The sequence below is a fragment of the Suncus etruscus genome, chromosome 3 (genome assembly GCF_024139225.1).
Source record: "Suncus etruscus isolate mSunEtr1 chromosome 3, mSunEtr1.pri.cur, whole genome shotgun sequence".
NCBI lineage: Eukaryota > Metazoa > Chordata > Mammalia > Eulipotyphla > Soricidae > Suncus > Suncus etruscus.
The window spans coordinates 35,212,710-35,234,610 of record NC_064850.1 but is presented as its reverse complement, the minus strand read 5'-3'; the positions used below and the strand labels follow the sequence as shown (position 1 = coordinate 35,234,610).

Genomic DNA, 21,901 nt, shown 5'->3' with positions numbered 1-21,901 from the left:
TCCCATGAGCACTGAGCCAGGAGTGATTCCTGATTACAGATACAGAAGTAATCCTAAACATCACAAAACATCAAAACAAAACAAACAAGCAAAACTCCATAAGTGACATCAAGGAACAGTCTAAGTCAAGGTTTAGTGAACTACTTTGTATGGCCAGTAAGCTTGGAAGGGTTTTTTTCTGTTTCTGAATAGGCATCCAAATGGTGGACAAAGAGCATTTCACAGTGTGGAGTTCATTTTCTATGGCAACTTGTGGAATTATAGGGAATCAGATAGTTGATAAAATGTGGCTTCTGGGTGTTTAGGAAGGTATTTTTGATGAGAGGAGAGCCAGGAATCAGTTGATTAAGTGAAAAAGCAATGACTGTCCTCAATCCCCTTCAATTACTCAAGGACCTGAGCAGAATACTAAGAAGCAACAAGAAGGATGGTTCTTTCTGGGCTGTCTGAACTGACTGATACACTTATATTTTCCTGGTCTCCAATGGGGACTCCTGCCATGGGTGCTCCTGGCTCTAGGGGCCTCTACTTGAATTGCCACTGCAAAGCTAGTTTCTTTCTCTGACTCTCCAGATGCCCCTTGACTTTCTATAGGAGACCTTGCCTCTTGAATGGGAATCAATTTCTTAATAATATATCTATGTCTACAGGCTTAGCTCTATGGATAAACCCAAGCTGTCCTCAACAAATCCTTCTGTTTGTCTTTTTCCTATTGGCTCTCTGGAGACTCATGATGCATAACCAGTAACAGACACAACTTTCTCACTGTCACTAGTTTGTTGATTCATCTAGGCCACTCAATAGCTGACCAATAAATTGTCTCTACAATGAAGATTATTTCAATCCGTCCCCCATCAAGACACATGTCGTCATGTGCTACAGCGGTGTTGCCAAGTCAGTCATCGCAAGTGACATGAATCTACCATTCTTATTTAGGCTGATAACATTATTTCAGAACTAGAAAGGTTCATATCATCAGGGAAAAGCCTTTGTCCCACAACAGAACATGAACAAGACAAAAAAGTGACAGTGCATTAATAAGTGTGATGACATTTCTTCATAAATGGAGTTGTCAAGTATACCCTAGGCCCAGAATACAGTGAAGAGAAGGAAAGAAATTGAGAGAGGAAGGTGAAATATACATATAAAATGTTGAGAGACAGGGGCTAAGAGATCTTAAGCTCATCAGTGGTGTTAAAAAGGGACAGAACTAATTATCCACGCCAAAGTAAATAAAAATAAAATTAGGGGACCCAAACTTAAAAACCAACTTTACAGAGGTGCTCATTAATATAATAACAGATTGGGTTAGGGGTGGTGACATGGGATGGACTCTGAAAATATTGGTGGAGGAAGGCTGGTACTGGTTGTGGAACTGGTCTTGATGCATTGTATGTCTAAAACTCAACTATGAATAAGTTTGCAAATAACAGTGGTTTAAATAAAAACAAATTTTAAAAAAGGAAAAAAAAGTGACAGATAGGGGCCAGACAGATAGCATGAATTAGGGTGTTTGCCTTGCATGCAGAAGGACAGTGGTTCAAATTCCGGCATCCCATATGGTCCCCGAGCCTGCCAGGAGTGATTTCTGAACATAAGAGCCAGGAGTGGCCCCTGAGCGCTTCTGGGTGTGACCCAATAAAACAAAAACAAAAACAAAAACAAAAAAACAAAAAGAAAAGAAAAGAAAGAAAGTGAAGACCATCTCAACACACAAACAGATGATCCTTGCAAATGACAAAATTCATGATCTATTAGAACTAAGTTAAACTGATGCCAAAAATCCAAGGCTGGTCTCATACTAGAACATCAGTCAATATATTATTTATCCTATTGCCACTTTTAGGATCAAAAAAAGACTATCTCAATAAATGTTTGAATGTTTGAATATTCAATAACATTTGACATCTATGAGTGGTTAAAAAATCTTTCAATGAATGTGAACTGAAATTGGAGAAAGAACGTTTCACATAAAAAGTGAAAAAACAAACAACTAAACAAACAGCAAAGTCAACCCCATCAATAGTGCAGGCATGTTGACAGGATGGAACAAAGCTTGAGAAGTCGAATGATCACTTTAGAGTAGACTGTAGAGTCAAGCCAGCAAAATAAACTCAAGATCAACACATACAAATTGGAAAGGAAGGTGCATTGTGAGCTCAGAGCAGTGCAAGGGCCTGATTCAAGGCAGAGGCAAAGGCAGTCCCAAAGTGGGCATAGACTTCAAAGAACGCCGATCCACACATGGCCAGTCTGGCTAGATAAGCGCCCACTGACCCCACCAACTTAGGAGCCTTTGTTTTACAGATCCTGCTTGACTGAGATAACTGGGATCTGGGATCAAGTTGTATCTTTCCTTTTTCCTTCTTTTGTCTCTTTTTCCCACAATTTAAGTGCCCTCCCTTATGAGCAGAGTAAACCCATGAAACTATAAATGTCCCACCCTTGACCTCCAGATAATAGAGAGACCCCTGGCCCATGCCTGCTCTCTACCTAATACTTGTCAGTGGACCAAGTGTGGTTTCAGATCCTGTAAGTAATTAACCTCCATTTGTCCAAGGATTCAAGATGGTGATTGCTGAAGGGAATCTTGCAACCATAACTGTAAGGGCTGGTCTGGTTGTAGAAATAACAATAGGTTGAAATTATATAAGACAGGAGGGGGGAAATGTGCATTTTTTCTAGCAGTTTATTTATTAATTGATTGGTTTTAGGGCCATACCCAGTGATGCACAGGGTTAACTCGTGGCTCTGTGCTCAGAAATTGCTCCTGGCAAGCTTGCGGGACCATATGGGATGCCAGGAATCAAATTGGATTTGTCCCGGGTTGGCCGCATGCAAGGCAAATGCCTTACTGCTGTGCTACCTCTCTTGTCCCATGTGAAGGGTTTTTGATAGTCTGCATAGAACCCATCATTAGGCCAGAGTGATAGCACAGCAGTAAGGTGTTTGCTTTGCACACGGCCAACACAGGACGGATAGTGGTTCGAATCTCGGCCTCCCATATGGTCCCCCGAGCCTGCCAGGAAGGACTTTTGAACTCAGAGCCAAGAATAACCCCTGAGTGTTGCCAGCTGTGACCCCACCACCACCCAAAAAAGAATGCCCAACATTATCTTTAAATAAAAATTAGTAATAAAGGGGTTGTAAAGACAGTACAGTAGGTAAGGTGCTTGCATTCATGTGGCTGACCCAGATTCCATCTTCAGCATCCTGTAGGGTTCCCCAAAACTGACTACCAGAAGTGATTCCTGAGTACAGAGCCAGGAATAACTCCTGAGAACTACCATGTGTGTTTTCCCTTCCAAAAAAAAAGTCAGTAATAAAGTTCAGGAAAGTTTATAGGAAAGTTATAGTCAATATGAAAAAGTCAACTGCATTTCTACATAGCAGTAATCATTAGAAAAGGCAGTAATTGAACCACATAAACAAATATCACATACGCTGGAGTAAAGAGAACCTGTGAAAATCCTTTGAAAGAAAACAGAACAAATAAACATTAAGGAGACCTAAAGAGATGCTGGAGCAATAGTATGGTGGGGAAGGCATTTGCCTTCCTCGAGGGCTTTATCCTAGACATCTCACATGGTCCCCTGAACATCACCAGCAGTAATTCCTGAGTGTAGAGCTAGGAGAAATCCTTGAGCATTGCCAAGTGTGGCCCACATCTCCCAATAAACAAACAATAAATAAGTAAAGAAGATCTAGATAAATGGAGAAGGTATGGTTATGGGAGGAAGAAACAGGCAGAACAGAATTGCAAATATAGCCATTTCCCCTGAATGAGGCATACATATATTGCCATCCTGATCACAATCTCCACAAGACTTTGGTAAAGAAATTGATTTCAAAATTTATTTAGAAGGGAAAAGGGCTGGAAAATGCCAAATAATGTTTCAAGAACCACTGATGGAGATAGGGCACTTCCTTTACCAAAAATCAACACTTATATAAAACCATAGTCCTTGAGGCCACATCCCGGTAGAAAAACAATTCAGCTCCTCTACCAAGCCCTGAAAGAAAATAAATGTTGGCTGCTGACTCTTCCCAGGAGGTCTAGTCCTGGGTGAAAACTCTGGAACCTTCTCAGTATGGGTGGGGGCAGATTCCCCTTTCTACATGAAGCCACAATAGTCCAGTTCTAGACCCTACAGTCTGACAGAAATGGTTCATTTCCACTTAATGTTTTTCAAAATGTCAAGCCACCAAATTTGTTTTAGATCCATAGATTCTGGCATCTCAAAATTTTATAGTGTCAGTCAAACAGAATCCCGAAAGTTTCATAGAAAACCATTAAGCTCAGTGAGCTTAAACAGTAACACAGAAGGCTTAGTTAGAAAATCCTAGTAGACTTTAATTATACCATGGAGATATAGAACAATTATTTCAATTATTTCAAATTGACCTTATTGATTTAAATTTTGATAATTTTGATACTTTCATGTTTCCTCTGTGTTGTACCAAACAATATGAAGAAAATTTGTTTGTGTCTGCAAGGCGGCAGGTTAGAGTGGTGAAGGGAAATTGGAGACACTAGTGAAGGGGAGGTCATACTGGTGGTGGGATTTGTGTCTGAACATTTAGTGCCTGTGTTATGAACAACTTGGTAAATCATGGTGTTATAATAAAATCTGAAATTGCATAAAAAAACCCAAGCATCGTAGCCACTGATATTGATGGACAAAATTTCACAACTCAACAGCAAATACAAGTTTAAAAAATGACCATGAGAGCTGGAACAGTAGCACAGCAGTAGGGTGTTTGCCTTGCATGTGGCTGATCCAGGACAGACCTCAGTTTGATCCCTGGCATCCCATATGGTCCCCCAAACCAGGAGTAATTTCTGAGCTCATAGCAGGAGTAACCCCTGAGCACAACCAGGTGTGGCCCCAAAACAAACAAACAACAACAACAACAAACCAACCCCCCCAGAAATGAAGAGTTAAATTCTTTTGTTTTTGTTTTTGTTTTTGGGCCACACCTGGCAGTGCTCAGGGCCACTCCTGGCTCTGTGCTCAGAAATCACTCCTAGCAGGCTCAGGGTACCTACCATATGGGATGCCGGGGATTGAGGCTGTGTGCAAGGCAAATGCCCTACCATTGTGCTATCACTCAGACCCTGGAGTTAAATTCTAAATGGAAACCCAACAAGGTGTTCTGGGAAGGAGTAGATGTTTCTAACTTGTCTTTTCCTAGTAGCCTAAGATAAGGATACAGAATTGTAAGTCAGAACCTCTGACTTTTACAAGGCCATCTACTACAACCCAATGACAAATATTATTCTCAATGGAGATAAACTAAAAGCATTTCCTCTAAAATATGGTACAAGACAAGGCTGCCCTTTCTCACCACTACTATTCAACATAGTGCTAGAAGTTCTTGCCATAGCTATTAGGCAAGAAACAGATATCAAGGGTATCCAGATAAAAAAGGAAGAAGTCAAGCTCTCACTGTTTGCAGATGACATGATAATATATTTTGAAAACTGTAAAGACTCTACCAAAAAGCTTATAGAAACAATAGATTCATATTGTAAAGTGTCAAAATGAACAATATTAACACACAAAAATCAATGACCTTCTTATACACCAATAATGATAGCGAAGAAATGGACATTAAAAAAACAAGGCCATTCACATTAGTGTCACACAAACTCAAATATCTTGGAGTCAACTTAACTAAAGATGTGAAGGACCTATACAAAGAAAACTACAAAACCCTGCTTCAAGAAATAAAAGAGGACACACGGAAATGGAAACACATACCCTGGTCATGGATTGACAGAATTAACATCATTAAAATGGCAATACTTCCCAAAGTATTGTACAGATTTAATGCAATTCCCCTAAGGATACCCATAACACTCTTCAAAGAAGTGGATCAAACACTCCTTACATTCATTTGGAACAATAGACATCCATGAATAGTTAGAGCAACCCTTGAGAATAGGAGTATGGGAGGCATCACTTTCCCAAATTTTAAATTGTATTACAAAGCTAGTCATTAAGACAGCTTGGTACTGGAATAAAGACAGACCCTCAGATCAGTGGAATAGACTTGAGTATTCAGAGAATGTGCCCCAGATATATAATCAATTAATCCTTGATAAAGGAAGAAAGAAATGAAAAACGAAACAAGAAAAGCCTCTTTAACAAGTAGTATTGGAACAACTAACTGGTCAGCCACTTGCAAAAAAGCAAACTCAGACCTTCATCTAACACCATGCATAAAGGTCAAATCCAAATGAATTAAAGACCTGGATATCAGACCCGAAACCATAAGGTATATTGAACAACACATAGGTAAAACACTCCGTGACATTGAGACTAAAGGCATCTTCAAGGCAAAAACAGCACTCTCCATACAAGTAAAAACAGAGATAAAGGGAAGGGACTATATTAAGCTGAGAAGCTTCTGCACCTCAAAGGAAATAGTGCTAGAATACAAAAGCCACCCACAGATTGGGAGAAACTTTTCACCCAATACCTATCAGACAAGGGGCTAATATCTAAGATATACAAGTTACTGACAGACTTAACAAGAAAAAAAAAAAAAAAGACTAACCCATCAAAAAAATGGGGAGAAGAAATGAACAGGCAATTTCTCACAGAAGAAATACAAATGGCCAAAAGGCACATGAAAAAATGCTCCACATCACTAATTATCAGGGAGATGCAAATCAAAACAACTATGAGGTACCATCTTACACCATAGACACTGGCACACATCACAAAGACCAAGAACAATAAGTGCTGGCGGGGATGTGGGGAGACAGGAACTCTCATTTACTGCTGGTGGCAATGCTACCTAGTCCAGCCCTTATGGAAAACAATATGGAGATTCCTCAAAAAACTGAAAATTGAACTCCCATTTGATCTAGCTATATTACTCTGAGGAATATACCCTAGGAACACAAAAACAAAATACAAAAATCCCTTCCTCACACCTATATTCATTGCAGCACTATTTACAATAGCCAGATTCTGGAAACAACCAAGATGCCCTTCAACAGATGAATGGCTAAAGAAACTATGGCACATATACACAATGAAATATTATGCAGCCATCAGGAGAGATGTAGTCATGACATTTTCCTATACATGGATGGACATGGAAACTATTATGCGGAGTGAAATAAGTCAGAGGGAGAGAGAGACACACAGAATAGTCTCACTTATCTATGGGTTTTAAGAAAATAAAAGACAATATTGTAATAATGCCTAGAGATGAGGGCCAGAAGGACTGGCTCACAAACTGAAGCTCACCTCAAGGAGGGGTGAGTGCAGTTAGAATACTAACAACTACCATGACAATGTTAATGAGTGAGAGAAGTAGAATGCCTGTATAAAATACAGGCAGGGGGTGTGGGTGGAAGGATATGGAGTGAATTGGTGGTGGGAATGTTGCACTGATAAAGGGGGGTGGTTTTTCTTTTTGGGACTAAAACCCAACTACAGTCTGTAGTTTGTAATTTTTGTAATTTTGTAATGTTTGTAATTATGGTGTTTAAATAAAAATTAAAAAAAATTGGGGCTGGAGAGATAGCATGAAGGCATATCTTGCATGCAGAAAAATGGTGGTTTGAATCCCAGCATTACATATGGTCCTCTGTTGTGTATGTAAACATTTTAATGAGATTATTATGTTACTGACCCTACCCTGATCGATGATTGTGCCCTACCCTAGGGTGTGACCTGGCATTTTGCTCCCACCCTAGGGTGGTACCTGATTCTGCTCCCACCATTGGGTGGTACCTGATTCTGGGGGAAAAAAGCAAGGGTTTATGGAAGGCGAGAGGCTTGTTTCCTGGGGCCTAGTCTCAGGCCTTTTGGCTTCGGCCTCTTCATAGTATAAAGAGCTGTTTTCTTCGGAAGCCTGACTGCCTGTTAGCTTTCTTCCCCCACATTCACCTCAGAACCGCCGACTGAACAGGGTAACAGACATGTGGTCCAGGCTGGAGGAGAAAGGCCTCATCCTTCATCCCTCCATCAGTCAACCTCTTCAGGGGCTGACTTGCAACAGTCCTCCAGGCCTGCCAGGAGCAATTTCTGAGTGTAGAGCCAGGAGTAACCCCTGAGTGCTACTGAGTGTGCCCCCCCCCCAAAAAAAAAACAAAAAAAATTTTTTTTAAATTAAAAAAGACATAACCTCTGACTTAGGTCCAGAAATTATATTAGCTCAATATTAGACAAAGATGACTGTCCTTGCCCCAAAGCTTAACAACAATGACAGTATGTCCTTAGTTTACACTTTCCAAAAATATTTTGTTCTTGCCCAAAAGTCTACCCTAACTTTGTGCAAGTTTTCAAACAAAGCAGTGTGTCTGCAAAGCGACACAACTGTTTGACTTAGGGGACCAGTTCAAAGTGATTTTATTGATCATTCTGACACCATGAGCCTTCAGTCCACCCTTCCTTTCCTGTTCTTTCCCTAATAAACCTTTTTCCTGTGATGGTGCAGACAAGATGTTTGTTTTGAAACAATGAGTCTGCCATCTTCCAACCTGCCTCCATGTTGCGAAGAAAGCTTTTACTTTGATTTTTCACCTTGTCTTTTGATTGGCTGATCCCTAAGCAGCCATGGAACCAGAACTTCATGACAGGTATCAAAAAATTTTATGACTTTGTCCTTTTCCACCAGCACTGCTCCAAAGTTTTAAAAAGACCCCCTGGGGTTAGGGAAAGTGAGTATAGGCTTTTTCATTAATGGCTTGTATGTAGCTCAGAGGGTTGTATGTAGTTGTATGTAATTCAGTCACCACCTCTCCCTGGGCAAAGCTGCCACTCTGCATGTTATTGGCTCTAACTGAGGACATTTTTGTGCTGAGAAGGGCCCTGGCTGGACAGTACAAGCCTATGGAATCTGTGTAGTAGAACCCATCTCGACCTCCAGTCTACTTTCTCTTCATTACCATACTAACACACACACCCTCACGATGTTTGTCCATGTTATCTGTATTCTTTTTTTTTTTTTTTTTTGTGGTTTTTGGGTCACACCCGGCAGTGCTCAGGGGTTACTCCTGGCTCCATGCTCAGAAATTGCTCCTGGCAGGCACAGGGGACCATATGGGATGCCGGGATTCGAACCGATGACCTTCTGCATGAAAGGCAAACACCTTACCTCCATGCTATCTCTCCGGCCCCGTTATCTGTATTCTTGATGTATGTTCTTTTTATGTCTCAGTTATGTGTTGTCCCTTGTGAATATGTATGAGCTTCCTAGAAACTACTAGAATGTGTATAAGCTGTTATATCACTCTGCTTCTGCTGGAATCAAACCAAACTTCCTATGCTCTCTGAAGCTGTTCTCTGGTCCACAACCTGTCCAACTGAAGTTAGTTCCTTGCCAGTAAAACCCTCTGTGCTATTAAGTTGTTTCTATGCTTTTTCTGGGATTCATAAAAACAAAAGATTCCTGCAAACACTTCAAACAAGCTAATTCTGAAAAGCAGAAACTGCCAAGGGGCAGCTGAGTCTGGGTGTTGTGACCAAGAAATGCATTTGGGATGTCCCTGTGATGGTCCTAATCTCGCTTTATAAACTTTGCGACCTAGGTGCATTTTTCGCATGTCCTTGAGATGGTCCATACCCTGCTCGGCAAAATAATATGCATGGGAATGTCTGCTCCTGTGCTCTCTTGCTAGATGCCTGCAATGCACCAGACCCATCAGATATTTTATAAAACAGGGCGCTTGTCTTTGTTCTGAGCCCAGTTCTGGAACACAGAGCTGATGGGGCCTGATACATAATAAAATAAAACAGTGCTTTCTCACTTTTCAAGGAGTATGCCTTAGTTATTTTGGTTGGCTTTCAGTGAGAATTTCCACAACAGGATGATATAATTGTCTCAAGAATAGTTAAATCTCCATAGACACAAATAAAACAGGGTTCCTGGGAGGGAAAAGGAGAGTATGGGGAGTTACATTGAATGGGTACCACACTGCTGTTTATGATAATGAAGAGGACCTGGAGATGAAATATGGCAATAGTCACACAATATGAAGGCTTTTATGGTCCCTTTACTATACACTTCTACTGAATTAATTAATAAATAAGGCCCTTAGGATGGGTTTGGATGGAGGTGAATAGTGATGGAGTGTTGCATTAAATAATTAATGATGGTGGTGGATGAAGGATGGAGGTGGATGGATTTTTCTCCACCATCCCAGGCCACGTGGCTCAGCAATCTCCATTCAGCTGGCGGGTCCCAGGTTTAGGTGAACGGTATCATCTGTGCTCAAACTACTCAATATCTTTGAGATGTTTGTCATGGCTCCTGATCAGTGTCAAAATGAAGAAAAAAAGAGAACTTTCAGAAGTTTTGATAGCAATTTGATGGAGCAAGTTTAAATCTGTTGACTCTAATAAGAAAAACAAGGCCCTGTATTCTGCGATCTCTTTTTCATCTTTGCTAGTAACTATTTATTATTTTATTTCAGTAGGTAGCGGGGTAAACAGTGTGCTCTGAGGGCAGGCAAGTGCTACTGCAGAGGTGCAATCTCTTCACTTTGGTCCCTCAATGCAGCCCTGCATTTTTGGGGACAATTTTGGGAGCATCACTGGGGAGATCAGAGAAATTTTCCTGGACATAGTGACAGTAATAAAGCAAAGGAGGTGAAAGATGAAATGCAAGAAAGCTGGGAAAAAAATTTACACTTTCTATGTAACAACAGCTGACAACAAAGGACTTTGCAGATAGGAGTGGAAAAGGAGCACCAAAAGCTAATGATTTCATATAAGACAGGGGTCTCAAACTCAATTTACCTGGGGGCCGCAGGAGGCAAAGTCGGGGTGAGGCAGGGCCGCATAAGGGATTTCGCTTACCGAATATTCGCAATAAAATATCGTATTAATATGGGGCCGGTGAGGTGGCGCTAGAGGTAAGGTGTCTGCCTTGCAAGTGCTAGCCAAGGAACTGCTCGGGGTATGCAAATGTTTAATGCGATTTTTTTTTTTTTTTTTTGGTTTTTGGGCCACACCCGGTAACGCTCAGGGGTTACTCCTGGCTATGTGCTCAGAAGTTGCTCCTGGCTTGGGGGACCATATGGGACACCGGGGGATCGAACCGCGGTCCGTCCAAGGCTAGCGCAGGCAAGGTAGGCACCTTACCTTTAGCGCCACCGCCCGGCCCCGCGATTTTTTTCTTACTAATGCAATTTTTATTGCGATTATTCGGTAAGCAAATAATCGCGAATACTGTGATATTTGAAGGCTGGCCACAGGCCACAAAATGTTGTACAGAGGGCCACAAATGGCCTGTGGGCCGCGAGTTTGAGACCCCTGATGTAAGAGGACACCCAGCTATTAACCCAAAACAAAGATATTCCCCCATCTTCCTCTTTACAGTAAACCTCTTTCTTTGATATGTAAAAGGTGATGTTATGTATGTGATATATGTAAAAGGTGATATTATCACCTGGATCTTACTCCACCCTGTCCCACCTGGTGGGATGGGGATTGGTTTAATAAATAAAGAGGCACTCTGGCTTTTGGCTCAGAGAGACCACAAGATGCAAACTGGTTATTGACTGGCTTGGTTTATTAATCTTTCATTGCTACCCTGCTTCTTCAGACCCATCTGTCTGGGGTTAGAGATCCGGTGTGCGAGTGATCTCACAAACTTGTGAGATTTATTTTATAATTTAACAACAGTCACAGACCCCCCCCCAACAATTTGATAAAATATTTAAACTGAAGAAATCCAGGGATAGAACATAATCCAGAAGTCGAGCATGTGCCTTGTGTGAGGCCCCGAGTTTAAGCCCCATCACCACACACACAAATGGAATAAAATCCAAACCACAAAAGTCTGAATATGAAAGACAAAATAAGAAGTTTAAAGATCAAGGAATATTTTTATGACCTTAATTAGGAAAGCTTCCTTACATAAGACCAATTTGAAAATGAATAGCTCTCTTCAGAATGCCATAAAATGCAAAGGAAATCCAAAATTGCAAGTAAGTATCTGAACATATCAAATAGATATAGGACTATAATTTAGAATAGAAAAAGCTTATGAATCCATTTAAAAATACCAACAGGGGGCTGGAGTGATAGCACAGCATGCTTTGCATGCTACCAACCTGGGTTCGATCTCCGGCATCACATATGGTCCTCTGAGCCTGCAGGAGTAATGAGTAAAGAATCGAGAATAACTCCTGAATGCTGTTAGATATGGCCACCCCCCATAAAGAACAGGGGCTCATCTGGGAGGTTCTGGTTTATAAGAAGATACATGGACAAATGATTAGAGGGAGGTAGGTCACAAGAAATACTGCTCCTGTCACCATAGGATGACAGAACTCTGAGTTCATGGATATACCTAGTACAGGCCGTCAGATGAGAATTCAAAGTCACTGTAAGGAAATGCAAAGGGCTTTCATAGCTAGAGAGACATAGCTTCATATCCTCTGTATCCTTTAGTTCTTTGAGATCAACATTTGAAGCTATCTACAGAACAGGAAAAACAGAAAAATAATGCAGAACCACAAGAATGCAAGGAGACCAAACACATCAAGAGTTCGACTGAAGGGGCGAGAACTACAGTACAGTGAATCGGTGGGCACTTGCCTTGCATACAGCTAACCTAGATTTGATCCTGGGCATCCCATAGGGTCCCCCAGGCACTGCCAGGAGTGATCCTGAGTGCCAAGCCAAGAGTAATCCCTGAGCACTCCCAAACTAGAAACAAAACAAAATGACAAAAAAAAAAAAAAAAAGAGTTAGGCTAAGTATAACTCAGTGCCTTGCCTGGAGCATCATCTTTAGCAGGGACCTGATACAGTCAGTGGGTGCTCCCTGAAGGCCACTTTCCTTGGTATCTGTCAGATCATTTAGCTCCTAAGGCCTTCTGTATCCTTCCCTGAAATTCATCTTCCCATTTTTATCATGCTTTGTCACCAGAAGGGAAGTTGGATCCACACTTTGCTAGATTCAGGCTCTCATTGCCCCTTGAAATCAATGTGTGCTATGGAGATGGAGCCCAAAGAACACAGACATGCAGTAGCATGAGACTGCTGAGTTAAGCACCAGACCAGCAGACTGGTTTCTTGGTGCCTGCCTTGAGGTCTCAAATAGTGTCCGGGGCTCCAGGAGAATGGACTAAACACAGGCCCTCTTCTTTGATTAGAGCCCCAGGAAGGGAGACACTCTAGAGGTCAGGGAGCTAGGAATGGGCACTGCTTGCTGAGTGTGTTGTGCAAAGATCCAGGAAGGAAGACATTTATAGCAGGCAGAGTCCTGGAGCTGCAGGAGTGGGTAGAAAGAGAACAGGCTTCAGGAGTGGAACAGGCTTCAGGAGCTAATCAGTCTCCAGGGGAAGTTTATGGGAAACATGAAGCCAAGAACCATCCCTGGATTGTGCTCAAGGAATCCAGGGTGGGGCTGGCCTCCAGGAAACAGCACGGGTGAGAAACAGGCAGTCTGGGAAAAGTTAGGGCTTGTGTTCGGGTCCAAAGCGCACATCTGCTGCAATAAGGAGCAGAGTTCATTGCCAATTCCCGGTTCCCCTCATTCCTTCAGGAAGAGCAGGAGATGGTACAAAGGTTAAGGCACTTGCCTTGCTCACAGCTGAGGCTGCAGCCATGGTTTGAATCCTAGTACCTCCAGACAGGCATGACCCCTGAGTACTGGTGTATGTACTAAACCAAAGTAAAATAATGCCCACACTTCAGTTGGGCAGATATAGCTGGTATGCTGGAAACTGCATGTTCAGCTGACTTGTAGCTGAAACATTCTGGCCAATAGACCTGAGTAGCAAGTCATGGCCTGACTGAGAGTGACCCTGTTAGAAGTGGCTGTTTGCTCTTCATCTTTTTTCCTGCAGGCAGGAGCCAAAATTGGAGGTGATGCTTTTTAACAATGCAGAATTCTAAGATTTGGGGTGTCCCATGATAGAAGGAATCTCTGGGATAAACAGTATCTCAAATCCCTTCTCTAAATTAGCAGAAGAAAAATGCATTTCTTTCCTTTTTGAACAAATGGACATTTTTTTTTTTTTGGTTTTTGGGTCACACCCCGGCTGACTTAGGACAGACCCCAGTTTGATACCCTGGTGTCCCATATGGTCCCCAAGCCAGGAACAATTTCTGAGCGCATAGCCAGCAGTAACCTCTGATCGTCAACAGGTGTGACCCCAAAAACAAAATAAATAAATGCGATCAGCTAGGGAGCAGCTTCACCAAGCCAGAGTCTCTGATGCACAGGAATCTCAGTCACTCTGCTTTTCCAAGCAACTCTTTACAATGCTGACGTGTGTGTGTGTGTGTGTGTGTGTGTGTGTGTGTGTGTGTGTGTGTGTGTGTTAGGGGAGTCTTTCCATCTGGGATCCTCCAGGACTTCACCCAGTGGTGCTCAGAAGGCCATGCAGTGTTGGGATCAAACCCCAGGACTTCTGCATGCCAGGTATGCACTCAGCTCCTTTGAGACCCCTCCCTGGCCTACTCTTGGCGATTTCATCTGTCAAACCCATAGAGCTTCATTTTCCCAAGAGCTGTGCCCAGGGGCTGAGAGGATTTCAAAGCAGCTGCGAGATCAATGCAAGTCCTGCGGTCTCTACTGTAGTTCGATTTCTCCTAGAGAGCCAGGGAGGGAGATCCAAATTGCCTTCTTGTTGCTGGGGAAGGAATTGGTGTGTGTTTCTTAAAATGCTTTGAAAGCTATCAAGTGCTGCAGAAACCAAATACTAGAAAATTACATTTTCTACATGCAAACACCTTCTAGCAATTTGGCAGATGGCCTTAAAAAGCAGCTCAATCTGCCCAGGAGAGGGTGTTGGGTTTGGTGCAAGTGCCATTCTGAATCCTCCTCTCAACAGGGAGAGTTTCACTGAAAGCCACTGAAAACGCGCATGCCTACCACAATTCTAGCACTGCACTGCACTGCACCTTACCACACCTCTAATACACACATGTGCACGGATGTTTACCATAGAAAAAATCTGTTACCCAGACTGGAGCAGTACTCAGAGACGTAAAGAGGAACAGGGTGGGTAGAAAGCTAGGGTCCAGGATGTTACCAGAGCGAGGAGCAGGGACTGGGGCATCTCCATTCCCAGCACCAATGCTCCTGCTGCAACCTGGACCTGGACCAAGGTGACTCTCAGAGTCTCAAGTGGCATTCCAGCCCCACCCACTTTCCCAAGAATGCTCATATTCCAGCAGAAATAGGTCAGGGATCTTGATGGCTCTCCCAAGAGAAGTCCCATGGCCCGAGGGAGGTCCTCACCTACAAGTCACAAGTCAGAGCCACTTGCAGGCCACCTCCTCTCCCTCTTCCTCTCCTGACCTCACCTCCAGGGAAATAGCTTCTTCTGGGTTAGGGGTCCTCAAACTTTTTAAACAGGGGGGCAATTTTTATAATTAAAAAATATAACACACGCTGTAATGGGGGCCGGAGAGATAGCACAGCAGTAGGGCATTTGCCTTGCAAGCAGCCAATCCAGAATGGACGGTGGTTCAATTCCCAGCATCCCATATGCTCCCCTGAGTCTGCCAAGAGCAATTTCTGAGTGCAGAGCCAGGAGAAACCCTTGAGCACCTGCCGAAAAACAACAACAACAACAACAAAACCCCTATGAACAAATTCCTACGCACACTGCACATACCTTGTTTTGAAGTAAAAAAAAAGGGGGGGGGAACAATACAATATTTAAAATGAAGTTAAATCAACCAATTTACCAGTATTTCAATGGGAACTATGGGCCTGTAGTTTGTAGTTGTAGTTGGTAAGCTGTAGTTTGAGGACCCCTGCCCAAGAATGAGAAGAAGAATCGGAGACAGAGAGAAGGAGGGGAGTAGGGGGTGGGGTGGGGTGGCGAATATCCCACACATGTGCACTGAAGCTCCAGGGCGAGTAGGCTAGTAAGCAGGACAGGCAGCAGCAGCAAAAACACCTGTCAGGATAAATGTCTTTGGTGGGCCACAGTTGGTTGCAGTCCAGAGTTTAGGGACACCTGTTCTGGGTACTCTGCTCTCTCCTTCCTGAATTCCTCACCAGCCCTTGATGGCACTAGAGTCCCTTCCCTCTGCCCAGACACTGGCCAGTGCTACCTTCCTTATCTCTGCCAGCACCACCTCCTGGGCGCATAGGGCGATCTGTGACAACTGAAGGGCAGTTGCCTGCAAGGGAGGAAGAGTCCCCTACACACATTTAAATCCATTTTCTGGAGGCCGGAGAGATAGCATGGAGGCAGGGCGTTTGCCTTTCATGCAGAAGGACGGTGGTTCGAATCCCGGTATCCCATATGGTCCTCTGAGCCTGCCAGGAGAGATTTCTGAGCCTAGAGCCAGGAGTAACCCCTGAGCACAGCCAGGTGTGACCCAAAAACAAAAAACAAACAAAAACAAAACAAAAAGAAATATATATTTTTTGCAGCATTCGGTGCTTGCAGTGCCAATGGGCGGGGAAGCTTGCCAGAGGCAGGGGCCCTGACTGCTGAGTGCGACCTACCTTGCTTGGAAGGCCTGGATCCCTTTGCTATTTTGCAAGCCAACTGCTCCCAGGAGGGGCCAGTTTCCACTTTCACTTTTATTGCTCTCACTGACCTTGGGGTCCATCGGACAGTGTGTGTGTGGGGGGCAGTGACTGAAAGGCTTGGGTGGGGAAGGGGAAGGGAGGCGACGCTGCCCACTTAGGGGCACACAGATGACAACTCAGCAACTTCAGCCTTAAGTTTTCAAAAGCAAGAAACTGAAAGCTTCGGATGGCAAATTTTGAGGAGTTTCAGGAATTTTCTATCCGGTGATTAGTTTTGCCCTGCAGCCTCTCTGTAGCCCCCCTACCCCCAGACCTCATTGGGAAGTGGGGTGGGGTGCAGGCATTTGGGGGGGGGGGGTCCTGGAGGGGCGCTGCTGTGTTCCCTGCCCTCCTGACTTACTGTTTATTTGGAACGTCTGGATTAGGGTTACGGACAGTTCGGCTCTTTGTTCCCACCGCCTTGCAGAATGTGTGCTGGCCTGGCCGCACAGAGGCACAAAGCTGCCTTTTCTTTGCTCAGCCAAGTGCCAGCCCCGGTCCCCACAGCGCCGCTGGTGCCAGTCTCCTGGGCTGCAGCCAGCTCCTGGAGCACGTGGCCAGCCTTGCTGGGTTCTGCGGTATGCACCCCGGTTCAGGTTCTTAAAGGGGCAGAGCCTCCAGGCCTGCGTGCACGCGCCCAGCAGCTAGCCCGAGTGTCCCTGTGGAATTGCAAGTCACAATGCAGGGCAGGGCTACGAGGACTCTTGGAAAAATCCTGATGTTTGTGTCACCAGCCTCCCAGCCCCCAACTCTGATGGCATTGACCAAGGATACATTAAGGCACCGTGAGGGATCCTCTGTCTTGGGGTCCCCATCTGTATTCCTTAAGCCTCAGAGTTTGTAGGAACCAGTGTGTGTGTGTGTGTGTGTGTGTGTGTGTGTGTGTGTGTGGTGTGTGTGTGTGGTGTGTGTGTGTCTGTGTGTGTGTGTGTGTCTGTGTGTCTGTGTGTCTGTGTGTCTGTGTGTGTGTGTTCCTACTATTAAAAGGTAAATTCTGGGGCTGGAGAGATTGCATTGGAGGTAAGGCGTTTGCCTTTCATGTGAAAGGTCATCGGTTCGAATCCCGACGTCCCATATGGTTCCCCCGTGCCTGCCAGGAGTGATTTCTGAGCATAGAGCCAGGAATAACCCCTGAGCACCGCTGGGTGGGGCCCAAAAACCAAATAAATAAATAAATAAATAAATAAATAAATAAAATAAAATAAAATAAAAGGTAAATTCTAGGGAAGGAGCCCTGTCCACATTACTAATAATTTCTCAGGACTTGCTGCTGCTCTGACTCCTCTGGGGATTGCAAAGGGGGTGACTGGACTAGCTTCCCAACCTCCATTGTGGGGATTTTGTAAGTTTGTCCTCATCTCAGCTTCTCTTTAGTATGAGGAGTTACCACTGTCCAGAGGAGCTTGGAACATTGTGCTTTCCTCACCTGCTCAGCTCTCTGGGATAGTGTCCCCAGATGGCCCCTTTTAGTACTATCTGCCGGGGGCCTCTTCAGGAAATAGCAGCAGTTGCTTCCTCTGGCCTGTCACTGTTGTATCCAAACGCACAAATGCTTTTCAGTGTCTGCCCAAGACTGACTCACCTCTCCTGTCTCTCACCTATCACATCCTAACCATCAGCCGTACCTCCCTTCCAGCTGGGCCCTTGCTGCTCCCCACCTGGCTAACCTCTCCTCTACAATTGGCATGGTGTGATTCCTTGCAAGCGATTTTTGCTTCTCCCTTGTTACTTCTCCTTTACTTTCTGCTTCTGTCCATTGACTAGACTCTGGCCTAGTGGCTGATAGCACAGGGTAGGTGGAGCCAAGTTTGTTCCACACTGCCAGTAATATTGGAACATGGGGGGATGAATCAGGAGATGAATAGGTAGAATAAGCTGAATAAAGGAAAGGTTGCAGGAAGAACTAAAGTTCTCTCAGACTCAGAAATCCTGTTGTCCTACTATCTCCCCATTGCACATCTGTCCCCTCTGACCAGCTAGAACAGGAGAGGCACCCCAGCTGTAGTGACCACCGATTCATCCTTCCCTGTTCTTGGCAGTTTCTCAGGGGTGAGAGCTACAGTCTGATCCCCCCATTTCCAGAGGTCACACTAAAACAAATTCAAGGGGCTCTTATCTTAATGATTCCAGCTTTGATGTTAATGATTGTTAGACAAGACTGAAAACTGGAAGCTATCCACATGTCCATCAGCAGAGGGTAGGGAAGGCAGTGGCCTATGTACCTAGTGGAATGTGACCCAACTGGGGTGGAAAGGTCAGGATGAAGGCTCAAAGGTGGGAGGGAGGGCTTAGTTTTCACCAGCTATATCTCTTGGTTTCCCCCAGCATTCAGCCAGGAAATACCCCTGGGCACCTCTTTGGGTGTGATCCCTGAATAAAACCAAACAAAACATGTGGTCTGAATGATGGCACCATATGTGCGAAGAGTGTTTGCTTTGCACATGGCCAGCTTGGGTTCCATCACTGACATCCCATATGTTCCCCCAAGTCTGCCACAGTAATTTTTGTGCTCAGAGTCAGAAGTAGGCCCTGAATACTGGTGGGTTTACAATAACAAACAAAATAAAACAGGGGGAGGCGTGGAGTGATAACAAAGTGGGTGGGGTGTTTGTCTTGCATGCAATCAACCCAGGTTTGATCCTCTGGCATCCCATATGGTGCCTTCAGCCTGCCAGGAGTAATTTTTTTTGTTTGTTTGTTTTGGGGTCACACCTGACAGCACTCAGGGGTTACTCCTGGCTCTATGCTCAGAAATCACTCCTGGCAGGCTCAGGGGACCATATGGGATGTCAGGATTCAAACCACTGTCCTTCTGCATGCAAGGCAAATGTCCTACCTTCAGGCTATTTCTCTGGCCCCCGCCAGGAGTAATTTCTGAATGCAGAACCAGGAGTAACTCCTGAACATCACTGGGTATGGTCCAAAAACCAATAGACAAATAAATAAAATAAAACAAGCCAATGAAAGCAGGGAATTCTGGCACCTGTGACACCATGAATGAACCTTGTGGAGCTCATAAGGTAGATACTAGAGAACACATATTGTCTGATGCCACATCTGTGAAATTCCTGGCCCAGGTGAATTCAGAGAAGCAGAATGGGGGTTCCCAGAGGCCAGAGGGTAGGAGGGTGGGGAGTGAGTGTCCACTGAGACAGGGTTTTCTGGGGGGCCTTCACACCAAGAATTGCATGCTCAGAAAGGGTTAAAATAAGGATGGTGGCAATAGCACATCGGTGAGGGCACTTGCTTTGAACTTTCTATCCCCAGCATCTGTCTATGGTTCCTCAAGGCCAGCACTCAGGTATTATTACTGAGTGCAGAGCCAGGAGTAATCCCTGAGTATTGCTGGATGTGGCCCCCAAACCAAAACTAAACAATAGAAGAGAAAGGATTAAAATAGTGGGCCATGGGTGGTTCAAAGGACTATGAGTACACACTGTATGTGGGACCCCTTCCTGGCACCATATGGTCCCCTGAGCAATGCTTGGTTGTGCCCCAGAAAGAAATGTCAAATTGGGAAATTTTATGTATGAATATTTTACCATAATTTAGTACAAAATTTGTTAACTACCTTACAAGATATCCTAGTCTGCCTCTTGTCTTGGAGAATAACATAAGGAACAGAGTTTCAACCCTCAACTCTGTCTAGTCTTTCTATTGTCTTGAGGTTTCAAGTTTCAAGTCAGAGCTTCCAGGTTAAAAGTATCATGGAAGGGCCAGAGCGATAATACAGTGGATAGGGCACTTGTCTTAGGTTCCATTTCTACTATCCTATATGGTCTCCTGTGCACCACCAAGAGTGATCCCTTAACACAGAGCCAGGAGTAAGCCCTGAGCACTGCCAAATATGCCCCAACAACAACAAACAAGCAAACAAACTAAACACCAAAAATTTGCCCTGGCCAGAAAAGATGTAAGGAATGCTGAGGACTTATAGACGGGTGATATGGAGCAAAATTGTCCCTAACAGTGATTTAACAATATTTTCATAGCACCAGCAGATTCTTGGGAAAAGAAACCAATGCTTATGTCAAAAGAATCTAGAAATATAATCATACGATTGTTGCAATTGCTTTTCTAACACGAGGCCCACTCAAAAAAATATTACACTGGGTAACTATTGCGTGCCAGCAGGTAATTGGAGCTACTTAACATTAAGAAAAGCACGGCAAATGAAGCCATTCAGTCAATAAAAGAAATAGGAATTCAAAGTGTTTTCCCCAGAGAAGTGCCTCCAACTGAATTAGGCACAAAATCTGCAGGTGTTGTGCCTTTGCCAAGGTAGCAGAAGGATCACTCAGTGGCCTGGAGATTTCTGCAAACCAGAAAACAGATAAACTGGTCCTGATTTCTTCTGGAGTACACAGCATGGCTCAAAACCCTGAGGAGAGACAGCAGCCAGCAACCCTTAGTTTTTTATGTCAGTGAGAAACAAAACCCTAAAGAAAAAAGAAAATATGATGTAGGGCTGGATAGATGCAGTCCTGTTCACTACGACACCCTCCCAGGTCACTGGGAAGGATTTGACTTCCAGCTCTCTGCGATCCTGGCCAGCTATCCTCACCTCCTCTCTTGCTGTCTGCAGAGGGCCACATACACCCCTGCATGCATCCCTCTGCTCACACCCCTGGTGTACCCCTCTGCACACATACTGTGGTATAAGGCTCTTGACAGGCACTCCCAGCAAAATGCCCCTGTGTACACCCCTGTAAGATGACACTGAGCTAAAAACCAAAAGCAAAGCCATTCCCCATCTTCCTTTTTCTTTCTTTAAATCTATCACTTTTATATGTAAAAGCCCACCTGGACCACTTGACCTTCTTCCTCTTGGTGGAATTGTACTGAGAGAACAAAGAAAAAAGTCAGTTTGGCTTGACGGAGAGACCACAAGGGAGAAGACTGACTCCATGACTTTCTCTTAACTGGCTTGGTTTATTAAACCTTTGTGGCTACCTACATCAGACCCATTCGGTTGGAGGTAGAAACTCGTGGAATTTCTTTTACATACCCCTACATAAATACTTGCATGCATCCCTCTACCTGCATCCCTGCAGGCAGCCTTCCGCACATACAATCCTGTTTGCACCCCTCTACACTCCACCAATGCATACACACCCTTTCCTCTCCTTTCACCTCTCTCAGAAAAGGAGGGATGGAGACCAGGGAACATTATGGTCTGATCCAACCCTCTGCCCGAACCACGATGAACCCCTTTATGTCATCTCTGCCTGACTGTTTTCTGGCCAGCTTGAAAACGTCTGGCGCCAGAGTGAGAATATAACCTTGCTTGCAGCTGACCTGGGTTTGATCCCTGGAATCCTATATGGCCCCCTATGCACCACCAGGAATAATTCCTGAGTGCAGAGCCAGGAGTAAACATTCAACAC

General features: G+C 44.2%; 1 protein-coding gene across 1 annotated transcript in view; it reads right to left on the bottom strand.

Annotated features, from left to right (window-relative positions):
* DGLUCY (D-glutamate cyclase) overlaps positions 1 to 17,001 on the bottom strand; it is a 78,328-nt gene extending 61,327 nt beyond the window's left edge. The window contains exon 1 of the mRNA XM_049769922.1: positions 16,876 to 17,001. The gene's annotated coding sequence lies outside the window, so the exon portion shown is untranslated. The remainder of the gene's footprint in view (positions 1 to 16,875) is intronic.
* Positions 17,002 to 21,901: the final 4,900 nt, after the last annotated feature.